The 22,488-nt window shown below is 47.2% G+C and overlaps 1 protein-coding gene and 1 non-coding gene across 4 annotated transcripts in view; both read right to left on the bottom strand.

The window, feature by feature from the left end:
- VPS13D (vacuolar protein sorting 13 homolog D) overlaps positions 1 to 22,488 on the bottom strand; it is a 245,173-nt gene that overhangs the window by 27,386 nt on the left and 195,299 nt on the right. The window lies entirely within an intron of this gene.
- On the bottom strand, positions 11,094 to 11,201 carry LOC121161579. The gene has a single exon (XR_005884691.1). It is a non-coding gene; the product is annotated as a U6 spliceosomal RNA (small nuclear RNA).

The raw sequence follows: 22,488 nt of genomic DNA, 5'->3' as shown, positions 1-22,488 counted from the left end.
CCCCCTTTCAGGCAGATCTAGAGGGAGAAGGAGACACAGAGCAAAAGGTTTTCCATCTGCTGGCGCACTCTCCAAGTGACTGCAACAGCCAGAGCTGAGCTGATTCAAAGCCAGGAGCTTCTTCTGGGTCTCCCATGCAGGGACAGAGTCCCAAGGCTTTGGGCCATCCTCTATTGCTTTTCCAGGCCACAAGCAAGGAGCAGCCAGGATATGAACCAGCACCCATATAGAATCCTGGTGCATGCAAGGTGAGGGTTTAGCCACCAGGCTATTGTACTGGGTCTAAGGGATAGTTTTCTCTTGAACAAAGCAAGGGTTCAGTGGAGATTTCTCAAGAGGAACGGCCATACGGCGACTATTGCTTTCTATGCTGTTTCTCAAGGCTAGGCAGCCTGGCCATGCCCTATCCTGGATTGGGGGAAGGAGGGAAAGGCCTGAGACATAGTTTGCTAATCTGAAGGGCATCTGCGGGTTTTGCTTTTTGCGAGAGGGAACAGACACAGCTTCTCTTGCTTACATGGCACACAGCTCACACCTCTGACTGAGTGAGAGGTGCAGGCAAGGCCACCATGGACCAAGGCAATCCCAGCATTCTTCTCAAAGAGCCCTGAAGGCAAGACAGTTACTTCCAAGCGAGGGCCGAAGTACATCACCTCTCAGCTCACCCTAATTCTCTTCCTGGTAACCCAGAGAGACAAAACCTGGAATGGATTTTGAGGTTTTCCAGCTGCAGCCCCACTACAGTGAAGGAGCATATTCTGATTCTCACTGGGGTGAAGTGCAACCTGAAAGACAGGCTGGCTCAGATACCCAGCCAACTCTGCTTTGCAGTGTTCTCTTCTCCCCATCCCCTGTGAAAGCAGAATCCATGGTCCAAGTGGTAGGAAATTACAAAATGAAAGGGAGGACTTGGGGTGAATTCCTATGCCTTCCGAAGAATAGGAGTTACCCCTTGGACTGACATGCGACCTCCAGAGAGCATCTGTCCCTCTAGGAAACAAGAACCAACAAGAATAAATCTGTTTAAACTGTTGGATCAGGGTGCTGCCTCTACAGGTCTAAGGAAAGCGGTGTATTCAAAATGTGTTAGAAGTTGCTAGGAGCCAGGAGGCAGAGGGGAAAGATGCCGGACCCTTTCGGAGAGAGGTAAGAGCAGAGCAAAGTCTTCTTGGTTTGGGTACCAGCCACTGCTTTCCCCAAGCGGCCTCTCTGGGCATGGAGGCACAGGCTTTTGGGTAAGGAAGTGAACAGCAGTAGCCTTCCTGCCTTTGCGCCTCAAGCAAACAAGTGTTGCCAGCCTAGAGCTCAGCGTCCTGCTCACCTAGGCCATCAGGCCTCTCCTCACCCTGAGGGTTTCTTTCTGTTCCTGGACCCAGGGGCAGATGGGAGGGCCAGCTTATGCTTGTCCTAAGGTCAGGTTCTTTGGGTGGAGCAACGCAGGCAGGCAATCCCTGAACAATCCTGATGCTGACGAAGGAGACTGAGTGACATGCAGGCGACTCCCTGGTCACCGCCTTTTGTTAGTCGCTTTTGTTAAGATCACTCAGGTCCAAGCGGCTGGAACCAGATGTCCTGTGTGTCACAAAGAGCAGCAGAACTTTCTGGTGCTATCAGCCTTTAGATTTTGGCAGATAAGGATTTCTACGAATTTCATTTAGTGAATCATCTGGCTAAGGCACAGTATCTTTAGTCACTGTTAAGCGGGACCAAAAAAATTCAAGGAGAAACAAGATGTCTTCATACAATTTAATCTGAACTACTTGAAGAGAGACACCTCCCCCCAAAATAAAAAAGAAAACAGGAATCCTTTAAATGTCACCTGGTACCCAGGTTTCCTGCACCTTGGGTTTAGCAATCCTTTAATGGAGATCACAATTTAGCTCCAGCCCATGGCTTCCTACCAGAGCCCATCTCTAGGCTCTAATAAAGTACCTTGACCACAAAAAGCAAAACAAATGCAGAATCTGACAATTTCTTCAGCTTCTTATCGTCCCTTGAGAACCCCAGGTTCCACAATATCAACAAAAATACAAGTTCTCCCTGATCACCAAAATGAGGCTATGGGGTGCAAACACATTAGTGACTGCTGAGCCTGCTGCAATGTGTGTCAGAGGGCCTAGGTGCCGAAGATGATCTTGGCTAGATGGCAAAGTCCAGGATGGACCAGGAAGTGTCACTGCTATTTTGCAGAACGGTAAATTCCAAATGAGTATGGCCATTGTGGTTTGTGAGTGGGAAAGGCCAAGGGCGTACAGTTCAGTACCCCAGCTCTCCCTGCTGGCAGCAACAAGCCAGGTCTCCTCAAACTCAGGCCCTCCGTTGTATGGCTCAGAAAGCCTTTGGCCAGGAACTCTTCATTCACCCATCTGTCTGTCCGTCTGTCCGTCTATCCATGCTCCATCCATCCATCCATCCACCCATCCGTTCTCAGCATCCCAGCAATGGTGTGTCCCCCATGTGAACTGTTTGGGCTCACAGTGGGTAGGAGAATGCTGTAAGCTCCCCTCACCCCCCTGGATGGTGTATTTACCTGTTAGCTGCGTCTATGTCTTTTCTCAAACCTTCTTGGCAATATGCAGACATCCAACCCCTACCTTCCATGTCCAAGAATCAAGAGGAAGGAAATGTAAGACCTGGGAGATGGCTCTGACTTGAATCCTGGGTTCCTTTGGTGGAAGAGACCAAGAGATGACCCAGAAGCGGCACGGAAGGCAGAAGGACCTGTGCTCTGTGTCCACACTGCTAGGTCCAAATTCCAGCTGCCTCTCATATTCCTTCTGAGATCTTACAAACACTATATAACTGTTTTGTGCCTTAACTTTCCTATCTGCTCTTGCCTTACTTGGTTCTTGTGAGGATTAAGTACTAATGACAGTAATGTGCTTAGAACAGTGTATGTTCAACACAAGCTGTTATATCGTCATCCAAAACACAGGGCTCCCCACGACACCTCCTTCCTTGTGGACAGGCAGTGACGCATATACACGTCTTGCTTCTCAGCATGGAGAGTGCACAGGCAGGTCTCTGGTTTGGCCAAAAGATGTGACAGGCTGACAGCATGACTAACAACCCCCTGGTCCACTTCTCCTTAGCCTTTCCGAGCAGTCCTTGTTGGTCGGCCTTACTTGGGGCAGGCTGCACCGTGCCAAGGCTACTTTGGGGCCTTGTTGGCACAAGCTAGCTACTTGCACATGTCCTTGCTGGTGAAGGGAACACAGCCCCTATGGTCCGCCTGCCAGGGACAGACTGCTGGGCTACAAGGTTGACCCAGGGGATGGCCTCCCAGCAGCTTGCCTTCAGCATCCAGGCTTCCCTCTGAGGGGGCAGCATCGCCGGGTGTTGGCAGCTGAGCAAGGGCCTGCCCCGGGCACCCCTCCACCTCTGCCACCAGCACGGCCTCCTCGGAGACGGGTAGGTTTCCTGTTGTGTCAGGCCTGCTTCCTTCAGCAACATTATACTGCAAACAGCCAGCTCCTCTGAAGAAAGCCCACTGGTGTCCCATTTCTGGCTGGGGGAGGGAGGCGGCCTGCCTGGCTGAGCCTCCTGGGGAAGGCGCTGCTCCCTCTTCCCGCCTCAACAAGCTCTGCTGCAAGCAAGGGACCTTGCGAGCTTCCCTAGATGACCTCAGATGGGCACGCTCTGAATGGCAGCTGGGTCTATTACATGCAGTGTGAGAGGGTTAAGCAGGACGGCCTCAACTCTTTATAAACTTTTGCCCTGTGGATATGTACTCATTGGCGGCAGTACAAGACTCGAGCTGTATTACACGCCTTAACGATATGGTTCAACTGTCGGTCAGGCTTGGGCCTGGCACTGGGCCAGACCGCAATCAATGGGACACAGAACCTCCCCCTTTCAGATCATCACGAAGGCTCATATTATCTCCTTTTCGTCGTGCTGGTTAAATTTATGGAGCAGAACCCTGAAGCCGCATTCCTCGGCCTGGGCCGGCCCACGCGGCCCTCCCTCCCTTTGTTGGGTACTGTAAGCGAGCCCTGCTCCGGCCGACTGCAGGGTTGTTAGTTCAGGCACTGACTGTTTGCTCATGACTGAAATGAAAAGAGTTCAGTGGAAGGGCAAAAGGACAGCCCAAGTGTAAAACCCTATCCCAGCAGGCCCTGGGCCACTATATATAGGCCCCGGGCTGCTCTTGAATGTACGATTTCACTTTGTTCTCAGCAAAGCAAAATCTTCAGGCTGATTCCTGACAAACTTTCTGTAAAGCAGCCACAAAGTCCCCACGCAGTGCAACTCCATTTGAACTCTGGGATTTTCCGGGGGGGGAAGGGAGGAGAACTGGGGGGGTGGGAGGATGGGAGGCTCCTAATACAGCGAAGGCAGCCTTCCCCTAGTCTTCGCAGGCTGTACACAAGACAGGGATGTATGCATTAGCTATAAGCTGCTTTTATTCTTAACACAGAAAAAATAAGTGATTTTTCAGCTCTTGACTACAAAAGTGAGCCCCGTGGGTACTTGTATGGGAATGTGCACATGTGTGCATGTGCGTCTGGAAGGGCGGTGTTTAGAGGGGACTTGCTTTTACGGGATTAAACAGGAGACAGTCCCGAGCACAGGACTGGCCCGATTGCTCCACTTGCTCTCTACTTCAGCCTTAGAGCTCACCCCAGGAACAGAGTACCTCTTTCAGCTCCCACAGAGGATGTCCTTCGACAAGTCCCCTTACGAGCCACTACGGACCCCATGTGGGAGGGTGGGGGTGAGTCTCCAGCTCTGCATATCTGGTGTCCTGTCGACCTGACTGTTAAAATGAGGCTACTGGGTTGAACAGTGAGTCAGAAATGGCTAACTAGAACTCTTCTAAAAAGGTTCAAGCGAGAGAAAAACAAACCAAAGACATGCTAACAGGATCAGGTGGGGAAGTCCCGAAGGGAGCCACTGTCCTCTCGGAGAATGGCTTCCTGCAGCTATCCTGACCCTCTTCTAGAGCAGGGCCCAAGAACTGTTTAAAAATAAAACAGGGAGCTGGCTATTGTGGTGGAGCACGTAAAGCCACTGCCTGTGATGCTAGTATCTCACATGGGTACCAGTTGGTGTCTTGTTGCTCCACTTCCAATCCGGCTGTTAATGTACCGGGAAAGCAATGGGAGATGGTTCAAGTGCCTGGGCCCTGACATTCCTGGGGGAGACCCGGAAGAAGCTCCTGGCTCCTGGGGTCAGACGGGCCCAACTCCGGTCACTGCGGCTGCCTTGGGAGTGAATCTGCAGATGAAGACCTCTCTGTCTCTCCCTAACTCTCTCTCTCTTTTAATAACAAAGAAGTCCCACACCAGCAATTACCTGTGCACAGGCTGTTTTTTCATATTTGGGCAGAGACAGACTTCTCTGGTTGGGGTCCAGGGAAGCCAGTGGTCTTTTTCAAATCAGACCCTAGTTGAATCAGAAGGTGAAAAGTCACACTTCCTCATTCAAAGCAATCACATGCTTCTGAATGGAAACTATAAACATGTTTGTGCACGTTCCTCACAAGGTTTCCTTGTGCACCAAGCTGATGTTTATAAAGCCAAGTTAGTGAATTTGTCCTTCTAAAGCCTAAAGTGCCTTGTGGGTGGGGACAGTTGGGGAAGACAGCAAGTGCCAGGAATGAACGAACAGGTCACCACGCTGCTACGCAGACTCCTTTGCCTGTGTCATTCTTCTGTAGGCTATTTGTTCTGGTTTGCTAGGCAGACGGTGTTGGAGAGAATCACTTAGCCAGGACGTCAGGACACAGAGAAGGCAGGTAGGCTCACTGAGGGAGTTCTTAGACAGAAAGTCTAATCTGTCCCAGCTGTCTCCAGTTACCCACACGCATGTTCAGAAGTCATAATAAAACCTCACATCTCCTGGGACAATCTACGCAGCATCTGCACACACGTTATCGCACAGGTTATGTTAACTCAAACAAGTGAATCCGGTCCCCCTTAGGTCGTGGGTGTGTAACACAAGAGCTCCTAGAGGCCCACTTTGGCCCACTGCGATCCCAGATGCAGTAAAAGCCTTTGATACATTAAAGTTTGAAAAACTGGACCTACCCCTGGGAATGAGATCCCATCATGGGCCAAAAACAGATTTTGAAAACTTATAAACAGTGACCTCAATGCCCCCACTTCCTGTCGAACTTTCCTATCTCAGAATTGCTTTCATTACAATATTCCAGGAACATATAATCATAAGTAAACAAGGAGGCCAAACTGAAAAATGTAGAAACACGAGTTATTTAAAAACAGGATCTGCAGCCAGCATACACAAGAATAGCGCCCACCAGCAGACTCAGTGCTGTGCACACTTGGCTGCAGGCTGTGAGCAGCCTTCTCCATGAGCTACCCAGCACAGCCAAGGTCTGCAGCAAGGCAGACTCGGCTATCCAGCTCTAATCTGATACATGTTCGGTGTTCAGCAACTAAAGGAAGATATGTTTTAGAATTTGCTTTCTCAAAACATGTACATTCCTTCCTATACAAAATGCCTCTGAAGTCAAAGTTGTTTTTTGCCTTTTTAAACACTGATTTCTTGATCTGTAGCTAGCAGACAGTGTTAGGAACATGAGCATCTCGCTGAGGACAGGGCATCTGGGAAATGGCCCATTTTCAGCAGGTTCCCCACATGTCACATTCTGGGCAGGAGGTGCTGGGACGCTCCTTCCATGTGGCCCAACCTGTCATGGACGCAGATGCTCTGTTGTCTTTCCAGAGGTAAAGGCAGAGGGAGGGGTGAACCAGTGACAAGGCAGACGTGGTCACATAGTTCCTCCACTGGAAACTAGATGTAAGCAGCTTAAATGGCGCTAAGCCCCACTGGGGGGTAGGTCTGGGCTCTCAGGCTACAAAAGAATCGATTAAACTGTGTCTTTTTATTTCTAACAAACATTGTAAACTTCATTTGTTCCAGCTGGGCTTTTTTTTTTTAAGTTTATTTTTATTGGAAAGTCAGATACACAGAGAGGAGGAGAGAAAGAAAGGAAGATCTTCCATCTGCTGATTCACTCCCCAAGTGACCGCAACAGCCAGAGCTGAGCTGATTGCAAGCCAGAAGCCTGGAGCCTTCTCCAGGTCTCCCACGCAGGTGTAGGGTCCCAAGGCCTCAGGCCATCCTCGCCTGCCTTCCCAGGCCACAAGCAAGGAGCTGGATGGGAAGCGGGGTTGCTGGACTAGAACCAGCACCCATATGGGATCCTGGTGTGCACATGTAAGGCGAGGACTTTAGCCGCTAAGTTACCAAGCCAGGTCCCCTACTTTGGCTTTCTTTATCTCAATATCCAGTTTGCCTCTGATGGCAAAGCCAGCCTAAGTAGGAGGCACTCTTGCAGGGAGTTCATCTCAGCCACACAGACATGACGAGGTACGGACAACCAGCCCCCTCTGCTAGTGGGGAAAGGCTAGAAGCTAAGTAAAACCACAGAGCAGAGTACTGCCAGGGCTGGAGCCAGGGTCCTGCTCTCAGGATTTGCATGTAACCTCATTCTCTTGCCAAGAAGTCAAGCTGCCGGCAAGACCCAATGGGAACCTGCAGAGAGCCCACCCAGGAGATCTGAGTCCAGAAGGAACGAGCCGACGCCGACCAGTTCAGTGTGAGCCACTGTCATTTCACCACACGAAGTCAGAATGAGGCTCCTCACAAGTTCATTAGTTCTACCACATTTCGGGAATAAGATGAAAATTTCATGAAGTCCACCAAGAAAGTTAAATAAAAATCTATAGTATAGTAGACTTGAAACAGGTATTTAAAACTATCTGTCATTAGGAGCACACGCTCATCACAGCAGTTAAAACCTGGTTATAAATATATACATATTCCACACGATGTTTGAGGTCTCCCTTGGGCTCCTAACTATAGGTTCCTAATAACGCAGACCTGGGGAAGCAACAGCGATGGCTCCCAGAGCTCTGGGGTTGGGCCCAGCCTCGCCCTCGTCCATGCAGGCACTGGAAGAGTAAGCTAGCAAATGGAGTTCTCACTCGTTGCCTCTCCCTCTCGGCCTCTCAAGTAAAAAAAAAAAAATCCATTGCTAGAACATTGTGTACTTATGATACGGTCCAGATTAAGTCCACGTCCTAAATGAAATTCTGGACCTGAATGATATTCATCTAAGGGCAAACTTCCTGCCCTAGTGACACTGACAATTTCCTAGGAGGCCCACCCAAAAGGTGACAGGAATTACATTTCTGGGGGAAGGACAAGTGGGAAATTGAGGCTTGAAATACATTAGGAAATGAACACAATCTGGATAAAGTTCACTTTCAAAGGCTCAAAGCAGTATAATAATCCAAACTTTTTTTCTCTACTTTCATTATGCAGAAATTATGAAATAGACGGAACCTGATGAAAGCAACATTAGACTCCAGCATGCCTAACTAGAAATCAAAGAAAATTTTTCTCTTGAACTCTTAGCCTTGAATCCAAGAGCCCTTTTTTTCCCCCTAAAAAGAAAAGAAAAAAAAAAAGATGAAGAAGAAAGAAAGAAAGAAAAAACAGCCACAGGGAACCCCGATCGACCAACATGAGCATACTGTTGGGGACTGGCCTGGCAGGAGTCAGGCAGACAAGCTCTCAGCAGTTCCACCAGCCCTGCTGGAGAAAATTTGATTCTACAACTCAAAACACTGAAACAAAACTAGCGGCCGACTGTCATGCGCCTGGAAAATACAACCATTTTTGAAGAATGCCTTCCAAGCCACGTAATGCTTTCAGAGCTGTTTATCAGAAAACTGGATGAGCAACAGTGGCTGAAAAGGTCTGTCAGCTGTCCCAGGGCAGCGCGCCCCATCCTGATTTCCGTAGGTCATCATTCTCGGCCGTCTGACCCTCGGCAGACAACAGATGCCAATGTTGAGAGACACTCGCTTCATAATTTTTACCCGACAAAACTGGCTCCAGGACAGATTTCCATGTCATGTGGGACTCTTGGCTGAACTCTGCTCGAACCCAGAGGCATATCATTTACAGCAGACACTAACAATAGTTTGGGATCACCTGCTCTTTGCAAGTGGGTTCAGAGCAAGTTCGTGGCCTCTGCACACCTTTTCCAGGGAGGTTCCTGCACACAGGGCTGAGCCCCAGGTGAGGCCCGCTGCCTGGCAAGCCTGACCAGGTCGGCAGGCCTCAATTTAACTATGTATTCTGTGTGAAGAAATGAAATAAGAAGAGAGGAAAAAAACTGTAAAGCATCTGAACTCTTTGTCTTAGGGCCAGAGTGGTCTGCATGAGCGTGCAGGAGGGAGTGAGGGGCTATCTACCGGCAGTCTGCTGCTGGAATTCTGCTCACTGTCCTATGATCAAGAAGAGCTGCCCCTCAAATATCATTTCTTGTGCCCTGTCTGACTATCCGCAGATTAAGTGCTAGATAAGAGATTTTTTTTTTCCTAAAATGTATAGAAAATAGAATTAAAAGATGTTTACTTTGGGGTAAAAGAATTTTGAAGTCTATGCATTTGTAATATACATTTTCCAAAAAAAATTTTTTTTAATTTATTTTTATTGCAAAGTTAGATATACAGAGAGGAGAGACAGAGAGGAAGATCTATCCGTTGATTCATTCACGAAACGGCTGCAATGGCTGGAGCTGAGCCGAGCTGATTTGAAGCCAGGAGCCAGGAGCTACTTCCAGGTCATCCTCATGGGTGTAGGGCACAAGGCTTTGGGCTGTCCTCAACTACATTCACAGGTCACAAGCAGGGAGCTGGATGAGAAGCGGGGCCTCTGGTATATGAACCGGCACCCATTTGGGATCCCGGTGTGTGCAAGGCGAGGACTTTAGCTACTAGGCTATTGCACTGGGCCCACCAAGAAATTTTTTTAACACCCTTCAAATACATGGATTTAAATCTACTTATTTATTTTTGCATCAGAAGAAACTTATTCTGGGGTCTGTGTTGTACCACAGTGGGTAAAGCCTCACCTGTGACACCAACCTTTTTGGGTACCAGTTTGTGTCCAGGCTGCTCTGCTTCCCATCTAGCTCCCTGCTAATGTACCTTGGAAAGCAGCAGCAGCAGATAGTCTAAGCCCCTGGGGCCCTGCCCTGACATGGGAGACCTGGATGAAGATCCTGGCTCCTGGCTTACATTTGGTCACCTGGTGGGTAACCCAGCAGATCGAAGATCTCTTTCCTTTGACTCTCCCTCTATCTGTGATGTTGTCTTTCAAATAAACAAACACATATATGAACCTTTACTATGTGTGTATAAATATATAAACACCACTTTCATGAACTTTCGCAAGTGCCTCCGTATATATCACATAACTGAAGCCACACAGCCATCCACTGAGGCGGGCATTTTCATCCCTGTCTCATGAGTGGAAGGAATCTCACTGCAGTGAGGTTCAGAGCGGAAAACCCCTGCCCAGGTGACAGCCAAGAGCACGCAACAGTAAGGACGACTGGCTGGCCCCTCCCAGGCCCCTTTCTTTTGTATCACAGTACTGCAGGGAGCCCCTTCCAGATTCCTTCAAATGCCTGTTTTTTACATGGTTGCCACATTGTTCCTTCCCATTTATTCTCCAGAATTGGGTAAGAATGGTGATTTTATGTTCTTTCTACATTTCCCTGAAACAAGGGCTTCCCTTTGAAGAAAGACCTCTTGCCCTTGGAGTGTCAAGATAAGAAAACTTTCAGCAACTTCCCTTGGAAACTACAAAACACCCATCAGCACCCAGGATCTAAGCACACTCGCTCGCCAGCTGCCAGCCCCTCTGAATAGCTTTTATGGTTCAATGAGGGGTGGTGACAGGGCCATGTCACTACCCTCGGGTGTGCTGTTTCTTTCATGTTCCTGGGATCTGACAAGAGCCTTCCACAACCTGTTTCTTTACAACACACAGAATGAGAGATTAAAGGCCAACACCAGACTCAAAGCTGGGTTTGGATTGGCAAAGGTTTCTCACCAGAGGCATTCGAAATGTTTCTGGTAAATAGGGCACACAGAATGCCCTAAGCAGGTGCTGTTCAAAAGTGGTTGCAAAGATGAAATGAGATCATACGTGTGAGGTACAGAGAGCCATACCTGGAATATAGCACAAGCTTAAAAATGGGAGCAATGATGCCACCACCAAAACAATAAAGACTGTTAGAACAGAAATAAGATACAGGGCTCAGCATGATGGGTCAATGGCTAAATCATCCTGCGTGTCATCCTAGTGCAGGGGCCATGCTAATCTTCTCTGTATCGTTCCAAATTTAGTATATGTGCTGCCGAAGCGAGCACGGCTAAATAAATCATCCTGCAAGCACCAGGATCCCATAAGGGTGCCGGTTCATGTTCTAGCTGCTCCACTTCTCCCCCCAGCTCTCTGCTTGTGGCTTGGAAAAGAAGTAGAGGATGGCCCAAAGCTTCGGGACCCTGTAACCACGTGGGAGACCTGGAACAAACTCAAGGCTCTGGACCGGCTCAGCTCCGGCCATCGCGGACATTTGGGGGGTGAACCAGAGGGTGGATGACCTTTCTGTCTCTCCTTCTCTCTTTAAATCTGATTTACCTTTCCAATAAAAATAAATGTATTTTGAAAAATAACAGATATGAATTTCAGTAAAACCATACCAATTCAGAGCTTTGTTAGGAGGTAGAAAGTGCATCAAGAAAGGATGAATGAATTAGTGGAAAGACTAAGTTACAGGACTTCTAATCCAGAGAGTCCTTTAACATGTGAGCAAAGGGGTCTACACAGCATGAGCCCAGAGGGCACCGAGAGGTGTCATCATTGCTTCAGACACTAAGAAACACGGTGCTGGCATGCGAGCCAGAAGGAGGAGCCATGGGGCAGGGAGCTGATGCATTTTGAGTAAGCCTGAAGGCCTGGGCATACAGAGGACCAGGGAGGCAGGTAGAACTGGTAAAAGCAAGAAGGCAGTCCCAAGTCAGTGCAAGAAGCAGTTAGATCTGTGGGTCCGCTCCCTCCCTACACCCAGCTTGCTCCTTGATAGGAGACCAGCATCCTGGGTCCCACGGTGGAGCCCCCCGCACACTCTTCCCCACAGCTCCTTGACCCTCAGCTCCCCGTGCAGCTCTAGTGCCTCAACTTCCCATAGGAGTAGCACATAGTCAGGAATCACCAAGCATCTGAGCACTGCCTATTCATCAAGAAAAAGACAAAAAAAATGAGTGAAGAAAGAAACTCAGAAGAAATAGCTCAATAGTAGATCCAGAGAATAATAACCAGTAGATATAGGAGCAGGGGAGACCTAGGGGAGAATATTAATAATAATAAGGATCCTAGTAAATTATCTAATGCAATCTTAAACATGATCTGACAGAGAGAAATTTATGGGTAAATTATTAATAGGAACTTTATTAAAATGGAAATTAAAAAAATAGGGCCCAGCATGGTAGCCTAGTGGCTAAAGCCCTCACCTTGCATGCGCCAGGATTCTATATGGGTGCCAGTTCATATCCTGGAGGCCCTGCTTCCCATCCAGCTCCCTGCTTGCGGCCTGGGAAGGCAGTCGAGGACGGCCCAAAGCCTTGGGATCTTGTAGTACATGGGAGACCTGGAAGAAGCTCCTAGCTACTGGCTTGGGATCGGCTCAGCTTTGGTCATTGAGGTTCACTTGGGGAGTGAACCAGTGGATGGGAAATCTTTCTGTCTCTCCTGCTCTCTGTATATCTGTCTTTCCAATATAAAAGAAAATAAGTAAAAAGTTAAGAATCTTAGCATAGTAGAAATTGAAAGTACATAAAGCATTTGAGGATAAACTACAACTGTGTCTACAGAAAACTAAGGCAACGATACCAAGAGCAGGAACTCGACCTAGGGAAGGGCACTTGGCCTGGTGGTTGGTATGTTGGCTTAGACACCTGAAGCTCATGTCCAAGTGCTTGGCTTGAGTCCCTGGTGCTAGTGCCCCCTTTCCGCTTCCTGCCAGTGGGCACCTGGGAGGCAACAGCAACGGCTCAAGCACTTGGGCTCCCAGTACCCACGGAGAAGATTCGGACTGACTTTCTGACTTCTGCTTCAGGCTTGGTCCAAGCTCAGTTGCTGTATTTGGGCAAAGGACCAGCAAATGGAAGTGTTGTCTGTCTTTCTTCCTCTAAAACAAATACATATTTCAAACACATCCCTTTGGTTAATTTACCTTTAGTACCTAAAGCAACTGGATCTGAGTATCCCACATTGAAAACTAAGAAAACTAATCAACGGTGCCCGTCAACAAACATAAAAAAGCTCCATAGTTCGCATCTTTTCACAAAGAGAAACAAAACACTTTACACGTGGTTTGTCCTGCCCATTACGCCTTAGGAGTGGGCAGGTGCTTGGTTATTACTTCGCTGCTCATGTTGCTGGGGGTCAACCTGTGAAGTCTGGGGAACAGATGAGCCCAGCCTTCTGTCCACTCTGGCAATCCTCAGGAAGGGTGGCTACAGTACTTTTTGGCCAGGATATGAGAGGTGAGCTTTTGCTCCATCCCCCTTTGAAGCGTCCTGCGGTTCCTGGGATTTTACGATATAGTTTGGGTCACCCCTGCCATTACCGATGTCTGAAACATGTTCTGAGAAAATCTACTAGGAGCTGTCTCTGGTGTTAACACAGAACAACTGCCTCATAAAAATGGCTTTCCACCAGAAGTTCAAAAGAGCTTATCCAAATATTGTGGGCTTATCCTGTTCTACCCACTTTGCTAGGGCAGAAGGCTGAGGTTTGGGCAAGCAAACTCAAACAGGCACACTAGCCTCCATGACCAGTAACAGCCAGGATGGTACCAGTACAAAACTTGTAACAAGATGGACCTCACACTTGTGCTATGCACTGACCTGACAGATGAAGTCCAGTAGGACCAAGTTAGGCAAATCGCTAAAGTTCTTTGTGATGTGTAACAAATGTTTCTAATCATTTCTTAAAAAGACCCAGTTAAAAGTCAGGAGCACACCAGGAAGGCTGGCACTCGTTGGCATGGAAGCCAAAGGGGAATAGGGCATCACAGTGGCTCCTACAGTTTAATCTGTTACTGTAGGGGCATGCTACATATCAGGAGGATATGGGGTCTTCACCATGTTTTGAAAAAGAACAGCTTGCTGAGGAAATAAACCAGGTATAGGTGTATTTGTCAGCTATAAGAATACTGCAGTCACACAAGGTGAGAAGAATGGCACAAATCTCTTCAGTTTTAGGTTAACAGAAAGCAGCTGCACTCCTATATTTGCTTCGGCATGTAGTGTGTTGGAACGTCACACAGTGCGGAGCTCCTGGAAAAGGCCACTGCACACAGATCAGGGAACAGCACTGCAGTAACCGTTATGGACATATGGATGAATAGACGCATCAATACATAAAAACAGGCTTGATAGAAGGGATCTGGAGCCTCAGTGGTCCCTAGGTCATATTTTGAGAAACCCTGATCTAAAGGAACCTTATGTAAAAAATTTGTACTTACCAGAAATCCATTTCCTCTATGTATTAAACAAAATCCACTAAAGACATATTAGCAATATTGCCAATCTCTTTTGCATTGTATAAGCTCAACATAACAAAGAGAGCCAAAAGCAGGAGCCTAGCGGCTAAGTCCTCGTCTTGCACGCACCAGGATCCCATGTGTTCACCGGTTCATACCAGGCTGCTCCACTTCCCATCCAGCTCCCTGCTTGTGGCCTGGGAAAGCAGTTGAGGACAGCCCTAAGCCTTGGGACACTGCACTTGTGTGGGAGACCAGGAAGAAGCTCCTGGCTTCGGATCGGCTAAGCTCCAGCTACTGCAGCCACTTGGGGAATGAACCAGCAGATGAAAGATCTTTCTCTCTGTACATCTGACTTTCCAAAAAATAAATAAAAGATTTTTAAAAATCCACTAAGGACATGATTAGTAATAATGTCAATCTCATTTTCAAGTTCAACATTATAAAATGCTATTTCTTTTTTTTAAAGATTTATTTTTATTATTTTTTCATTGGAAAGGCGGATATACAGAGAGGAGAGACAGAGAGGAAGATCTTCCATCCGATGATTCACTCCCCAAGTGAGCACAACGGGCCGATACTATGCCGATCCGAAGCCAGGAGCCTCTTCCGGGTCTCCCACGCGGGCGCAGGTTCCCAAAGCTTTGGGCCGTCCTTGACTGCTTTCCCAGGCCACAGGCAGGGAGCTGGAAGGGAAGCGGGGCTGCCGGGATTAGAACCGGCGCCCATATGGGATCCCGGGCGTGCAAGGCGAGGACCTTTAACCACTTGCGCCACCGTGCCGGGCCCCAATGCTATTTCTTTTAGAGTATATTGTGACAAACTTGTTTTTACAATTCAACCTTACTTTCTCCTATTTGACAAATCATTGAGAAACCGACCAAGGATCTGTCTGGGGGCAGGCTGGCAGATAATACCCTCATCTACATTTCCTTCCTTGCAAAATGAACAGTGGCCTGCACTTGTAACCCAGTATCAAGCTTCTAATGTCCTGCTAACTCACAGCAGCACTGTGCATCTCAGAGCTGCCTGAAGCTCAAAATCTGGATCCTCTTTTTCAAGAAAATTCCAACTATATCCTGGGTAAAGGTAGATGATTCTGGAAGGGAAAGCCATAAAAAATGGAGGACAGTCATCAAAACAGAAAAATAAGCAAACAACGCCTTTGCAGAGGAGTTCCACCAAGAGCAAGTGTGGCTTTGCTCTCCTAGGATACAAAATACAAGTATTGCTCAGGAAAAAAATGTTACCTCTTGATGTGCAAGTAAAAACATATCAAATGTGTCCATTATGTCCATATAATGAGCAGGTATTACTACAGATGTTTAAACCTGAAATCACGGAAAATTGACTTTTCAATTATTTATAATTATTTATATTATATATATGCACATATAATTATTTAATTTCCCAAACAGAAGAAACCCAAATCAGAAAACTCTCTCACTTTTTCCACTCTACTTTCTTTGCCCAGGACTAGCTAGACTGGACTTGCAAGATGTACAAGCTCAAATTCAGTTTATTTTTACATCGGGGAGGACTGTGCCATTTCCATGAAGTCAGTCATTTATGCATGCCAAAAATGGCAAAAATTAGATGCTCTCCTTTCTAGAAATGACTATAATGCACCATGACCAAAAAAGTGGTTTTTTTCCCCAGTAGATAATTTTGCATAAAAATGAGTCATGGGATTTCAGAAATGGAAAGGCTTTTCTCAAGTCTGTGTGTGCATGAACACACGTACTTTGCCTTTCTTCTTTTTCAGCAGATCAGAGCTTCCCACAAAATAGGTTATAATGAGGATGGCACTTGTGGGGGGGGCTTGGAGGAAAAGGGGGGTATAGCATTCAGCAGGAAGAATGAAGTATGCTTCAGAACAGGACGCTTCTGAGAGAGAAATTTTAACTTATAAGGCATGAAGCCTTGTCTCTTAAAAATATCTTCCCCTGTAATTTCTGAGACACCCAATGTCATCAGCACAGTTCTAAGTGTTGTTTCTTCTTGGGAGTTGCTCAGAGTGAGCAGTGAGAAAAGGACTGTCTGTCTTTGAGCATTCCCTAGAAAGATGAGGACGTGAGAAGACCTGGGGCTCACGCTATCCAGCCATGTGCAAGGGTGAGCAGAGTGAATCAGAGTGGATGCCAAAGCGTCTAGTACACCAGCCTCGGGGCAGTGAGAGGGGTGACAGCCCCTGCCATTCAGTGGGGCACAGCGGGCGCTTTTTTAGTTCCACTGAGATGTAACTCCTTGTCATGAGGAAACAGACATGTGACTCGCACATCCAAAGCGGTGGACAGACAGACACCCCTAAGGAGAGGCCAGCCTTGAGCTCTTCCCCTCATCTGAAGACCGATGCTGCCCCCTGCACGGGGCTCACCTGGGAGGGGTGCGCCTGCAGATCTCATGTGACACGAGGGAATATCATTAGAATACAACAATGTCTAGTAGAGCACAGGATGACATGGCACTTCCATCTGAAGGGTTCATTTTACTGTGTAGCACTTACAACACTTTCTTATTAAAACAAATGTGAATAAAACATGAAAATCATTTACAGTTTTAAGACAAAGCATGGACTTTTGTTCTCAGGAACATGGACTGCCAGTCTGTTCTCCTCTGCTGCAGGTGGGACACAGATAGACCAGCTTGAGAGCACTGGCATAGGCTAATAAGCATTTTAATTTTTATTCACTTTCTTTAAAAAAAGAAATCTTTTAGAAGTTCCCTAAAAGCTCAGTTCAACCAACTCGGCTTAATGTGCTAAGTATAACAACAAGTATAATAAATGGCCACTTGCAGGCCAGAGCAGTTACATTCCTGCCGAACTAGAATGCAGGAGCGAGCAGGGCCGTTTCCTCAGCTCTCCCTGCTATTCTCCGAGCTGGCCAACCTGACCACACTCAGACTCTGGCAGCCCAGTAGGGTCTTAACCCTTTTAACCTGGAGAGTCAGGGGTAAGGTGCAGACACTGTACAAAAGAGGGGCTTTTCTTGAGGAAAATCCATTTCAATTTCACATCTAAAAGGTCATTAATGGAAAGTGTCTTAAATTTTGGGTGCTGTCTAGGGAGTGAAAAAGTCAAATATAGCCTCCATAAATCTTGCTGTGAAACCAACCAAAAGGTTACTCAAAAGCTCTCAGAGCAACCGGAATTTCTGTATATGTGCAATACAAGGGCCTTGGGATTCCAGAACATTATCAGTCCTGCACCATATTCTTAAACACTGATCTATCATTATCCTTCAAATTCCCCCCTCCTCCTTATCTAACTTAAATAATGAGATAAGCTCCTACACTCCTGAGCTTTGGCAAATTAGTTTAAATATTTCAAGTTCTGCCAACTCCCACCTCTCCCTGCCTTTCTGGGTCTTTGACTAAAAAGCTGAAGAAATATTTTGGAAGAAACCTCAGGGCTCTGTTTCATAAATCTTCATCTGATACTTTCCTAGAATGTCACGTCCCCTGAAGTCCACAGGCGCTGGCGTGCAGAGCAGCACACAAGCACAGCGCCAGCCGGGGCCACGCAGGCCTCTCTTCTCCAAGGCCTTCCTATCTTTTCTCGAAAACGATTGCTACGGCTCTCTGCAGTTTTCTGCTGAAGTTTCTCTCCAAATGGCACCACGAGGACTGCTCCCCTCCCACAGCACCGGACACACACATGGCCGGGACCCCTGCCGTATGGCCTGAGCCGGCTGAAGGGCAGCAGGCTTTTCTCCATGGCTTCAGTGGCATCCCGAGTATGACCACAGCTGTGCCCTTTTCACAAACTGAACTTGGGAACAGACACATGTGGCCCAATACACGTAGACTGGAAGATGCAGCCTGAGCCAGCAGAGCGTTGCCTTGGAAAAAGCTTCTCATTTCAGTTCCAAACCACACATACTTGTACAGTTAACAAATGCAGCAGGGGATACTGGTCCATAGCATTCATGTGGAGGCCAAGGGCTCTGCTGTCCTCCGCCCTCTTCGTCCCCTCCCCCACCTGCCTTCCCACCAACCATTAGGTGGCATGGACACTTCAGGGGAGAATTAGGTGGCTGTCTTGTTGGAATGCCCATCCGCTCCAATGAGGAGAGGAACTTGGAAGGGTTTTAATCTAAAAGAACATAAGGAGGAGGGTTCCCTATAAATAAAATCATGTTCAAATAAACACAAAAAGGAGCCAGTGTTTCCTGTAAGGCTCCTTCTCAGATGGATTACTGGAAGGAGTATTCTTTCACAGTTTTATGGCTCACTTTGCTATCATCTGCTTAAAATTTGGGTCATTTAAAACATAGATGCTAAGATCTAAGCCTTCACTTGGATGAAATATTACAAAGGAAGCAGAGAGCCTCTTCCAAGTGCAGACTCAGGCAGCACTCTTGGGCTCTTGGGCCCTATTCCTGGCGCAGGCCCTGGGCTCAGGTCAGTCCCCGGTCAGAGTCTCACTTCTAATCCCTTCAAATCATTTGTTAGTCCCTGTTGTCTAAACAGTGGGGAAAAACCCTGAGTAACACCCCTGGATCCTGTTCAATCAACCGGGATGGCTGGAGATAGTTATAACTCACTTCCAAGAAGCCGGGGTGATTTCTCCCTTGGGTAGAACCAGCGTCCTCCTCAGAGATCACAGTGTCATCAAAGCAGCCCTGGGGGCCCTGAAGGACTTCTCCACCTGCAAGGGTGTCTGCTCCTCTACGACTGGAAAACAATACCGCCTAGCAGGCTTATAGTTCTTTATAGTTCCTACATTAAAATCACTCTGGTTGGGCTCAAACCGCTAAGAGGTACCCCCAACCAAAATAAAGACAGATGAACTTATCCCATATTTATAGATGAAAAACTGAGGTTTAGACAATACAAGATTTGACCAAGGATCCAAAGTTAGTAAGAAGCATTTTCCAGGTCAGGTACTCTTTCTTCAGTCACACATGGCTGATCACCAATAAGATTGCTTTATAGCTAGACAAATGGACTGAGGAAAACTGGTGAAAAGACTACCACCTCCCCCTTTGGAAGAATCTGGAATGTTTTTTCTGGGCAGTAAAGGGAGCTGTGACCCTCCGAGGTCCTCAATTAGCATGGATTTCCCATGTGCCTCACTTCTCCATGACTCTCCTATCCTGGTACTTTCAGCAACAGAGACACCACACCAAAGCTTAATGTCCCCTCCTTTGAGTCCCTTTGTCTACAGGCCCCTGACTACCTGCTGTTCCTCACCTATCACTGTAGATACTGCATCTTGTTAGCCTGACAGCTGCTCCTGGAAATTTGCTGTTAAAATTCAACTTGATTGCCCAACTGCTATTTGCTTTTAGGCAAACTACAGAGCTTTTCTGCTTCGTCTACATGGCAATGTAAGGCTTAAGTGGGCTGTGATGAAGAATGGCTGGTGGTTCCACAGAGCCTCCAATGCATATGGCTGGAAAAGAAGCACTCTAGGGGGAACAGCCTCTGCTGAGAAGTGCAATGCTGGCCAAGCAGCTAAATGCCAGGGGCTAGCATGATGAGAAAGTGGTAACAACAAGAGTAAATCTTGTGGTCGGCAGGGAAGCAACTGTGTAGTACGCCATACACTGACACTAACTGGATTTGACATGAAGGTCAGGCCCAAGCAGGGCAGTGCAGGGACGCCAGGTTCAGAGTGAGGAGGTGGGCTGGATCTGAGTCTGGCTCCACTGTTTCTGGTCATCTGTATAACTATGGGTGAGTCATGCAATTTCTTTCTTCTCTATCTATTTGAAAGGCAGAGAGAAAGAGAGAGAGAGACAAAGAGAACATATTCTATATATTGGGTCATTTTCCAAATACCTCTTACAGTTAGGGCTAGAGCAGGCTGAAGCTGGGAGCCTAGAACTCAGTCTGGGTCTCCCCAATGAATAAAAGGACCCAAGCCCTTGAGCCATCACCGGCTGCCTCCCCAGGTGTGCATCAGAAACTGGAACCAGAAGTGGAGCCAGGAATCAAGCCCATGCATTCTGATTTGGGAAACGGACAACCCAACTGACATCTTAAGCACTGCACTAAAAGCCCCACTCTGAGTCATGTGATTTATCTGAACTCTTCTGCCCTTACCTGCAAATATACAAAAGAAGGGTCAAGGAGATTGCATACGTGGAGGCATTGAGACAAAGCCTGACTCTTTGCAAGGAGTTCCTCTTACAGTTCCTTTTAACCTTAAATGGGCTGCTCTTATCTCAACATATGGCCAACTCTTCCATAAATGTCAAGTTTCATCTGAACTCTCACTTTTCTGGAAAAGCCTGTCTTGACCCCCCTGTTAGCCCTCTTCCATGTCTTTATCTTCTCTAACCACACCATTTCATAGCACCCCACAAATATCTTCTTTGTCAGTTGCCACCATGTTAGTAATAATCATTTGCCACATTGCTTTATGTTTATTGCTCTCTGAAGACAGGGATAATCTGTTATATTCCCAATCCTGAGTCCATATGAAATTTTAGTCAAGACTTATTGCCTGGAAATGAATGAATGACAAATACGGACTTCAAAATATGACATCAAACCTTCTATGACAATACTGGTCAACTGGTAAAGATAATGACACCTTCCCCTCCACAGCAACCATGGCTACCTTATATGAGTTGTTAAAAGGAATACAAAATACGTCATCAAGACTTCCAAACACAATACACAACATTCAAGTGATTTTTCATTAATATATTAAACTAAAAGCACAAAATAATCTTAATCTTTATTGCATACATCTTACCCCCTTTTGTAATAAATCAATTGATCCCTTGACCATCTGGGGATTTTTAAGAAGCAAGGTCTCGAGGGAATTCTTTGGCATCTCTGCAAGCTCGTGCTTTGCTGGGTCTTACTCTCTTAACACAACACTGGAGGTGAACTTCTGGCACTTAGATCAGAAATAGAAAACCAATCGAAATGCCTATGAAGCCTCCCTACTGCCTGCCCCTCCTCACAGCTTCACAATATACTCACGGGTAGCTGAGACCAGAATGTAACCCAAGCACACTCTACAGGTCCTTATTTTAATAATGAGTAGGAGCCTCCAGATGGAAGGCATTCTGGTAGAACACTGTACATGATCCCAGTCCACAAATGTAACCATTTCCTCTACTATAATAATATGTCATCAGTAAGGTGTCAGGGTGACACCATCTTATCTGGGGACAGTTTACTTCAACTCTTATCTGAGGAAAAGACAGGGCATGCCCATGGCTCAGCCCTGGCTATACTCAGGCAGCAGGGGAGGCCTTCTGAGTTTAGGCAGAATCCAGCCAGGCTGAGAACTGTAATATTCACTGCACCTTTCACTGACAGGGACCCTCATTAAGTCGCTCTGGAAGAGGGAGCTTAAATAAGCCACTGAAGTGAACAGCTAAGTTGACGTAGCTGGATTTCCTGAGACTGGAGCCCATGGCTTGTCTCTGATGTTCCATCTCATGGGCCTCAAAGGGAGGCACCACTGTAGCTGAAGTGCAGACTGCTGCGGTGTAAGATCTTTCTTGCTTTGAGGTTGGTACATTTGCTGGTACTTTCAAGTGAAGGAAAAACTAAGTGGGCAGATCCATGGAGTGAATCACAACTGTAGAGGAGCAAGACCCAGCCTACAGTCGACTGATTGCTTTACAGGCATTCAGGGTCCAATGGGTGACGAAGGAAAGCTGGTAAGGCTGCAAATTTTATTTCTGACCTCTTCAGCAAAGAGAAGCAACAGAGCACAACATTTCTCTACAAATTAACCAACAACTCTGAAAAAACGATGGATTCTTTTGCTTTGTTTTTCTGTATTTGTATTAAGTAGGTCAGAAATTTAAGTTACAAGTGTTCAGATTAAAAGTCATATACCGGGCCCGGCGCGGTGGCGCAAGTGGTTAAAGGTCCTCGCCTTGCACGCCTGGGATCCCATATGGGCGCCGGTTCTAATCCCGGCAGCCCCGCTTCCCTTCCAGCTCCCTGCCTGTGGCCTGGGAAAGCAGTCGAGGACGGCCCAAAGCTTCGGGAACCTGCACCCGCGTGGGAGACCCGGAAGAGGCTCCTGGCTTCGGATCGGCATAGTATCGGCCTGTTGCGCTCACTTGGGGAGTGAATCATCGGACGGAAGATCTTCCTCTCTGTCTCTCCTCTCTCTGTATATCCGCCTT

Source organism: Ochotona curzoniae, unplaced genomic scaffold, assembly GCF_017591425.1.
Source record: "Ochotona curzoniae isolate NIBS_2020 unplaced genomic scaffold, NIBS_Ocur_1.0 contig_4792, whole genome shotgun sequence".
Taxonomy (NCBI): Eukaryota; Metazoa; Chordata; class Mammalia; order Lagomorpha; family Ochotonidae; genus Ochotona; species Ochotona curzoniae.
The sequence above is the reverse complement of the archived record's forward strand: the minus strand, read 5'-3'. Positions and strand labels throughout refer to the sequence as shown.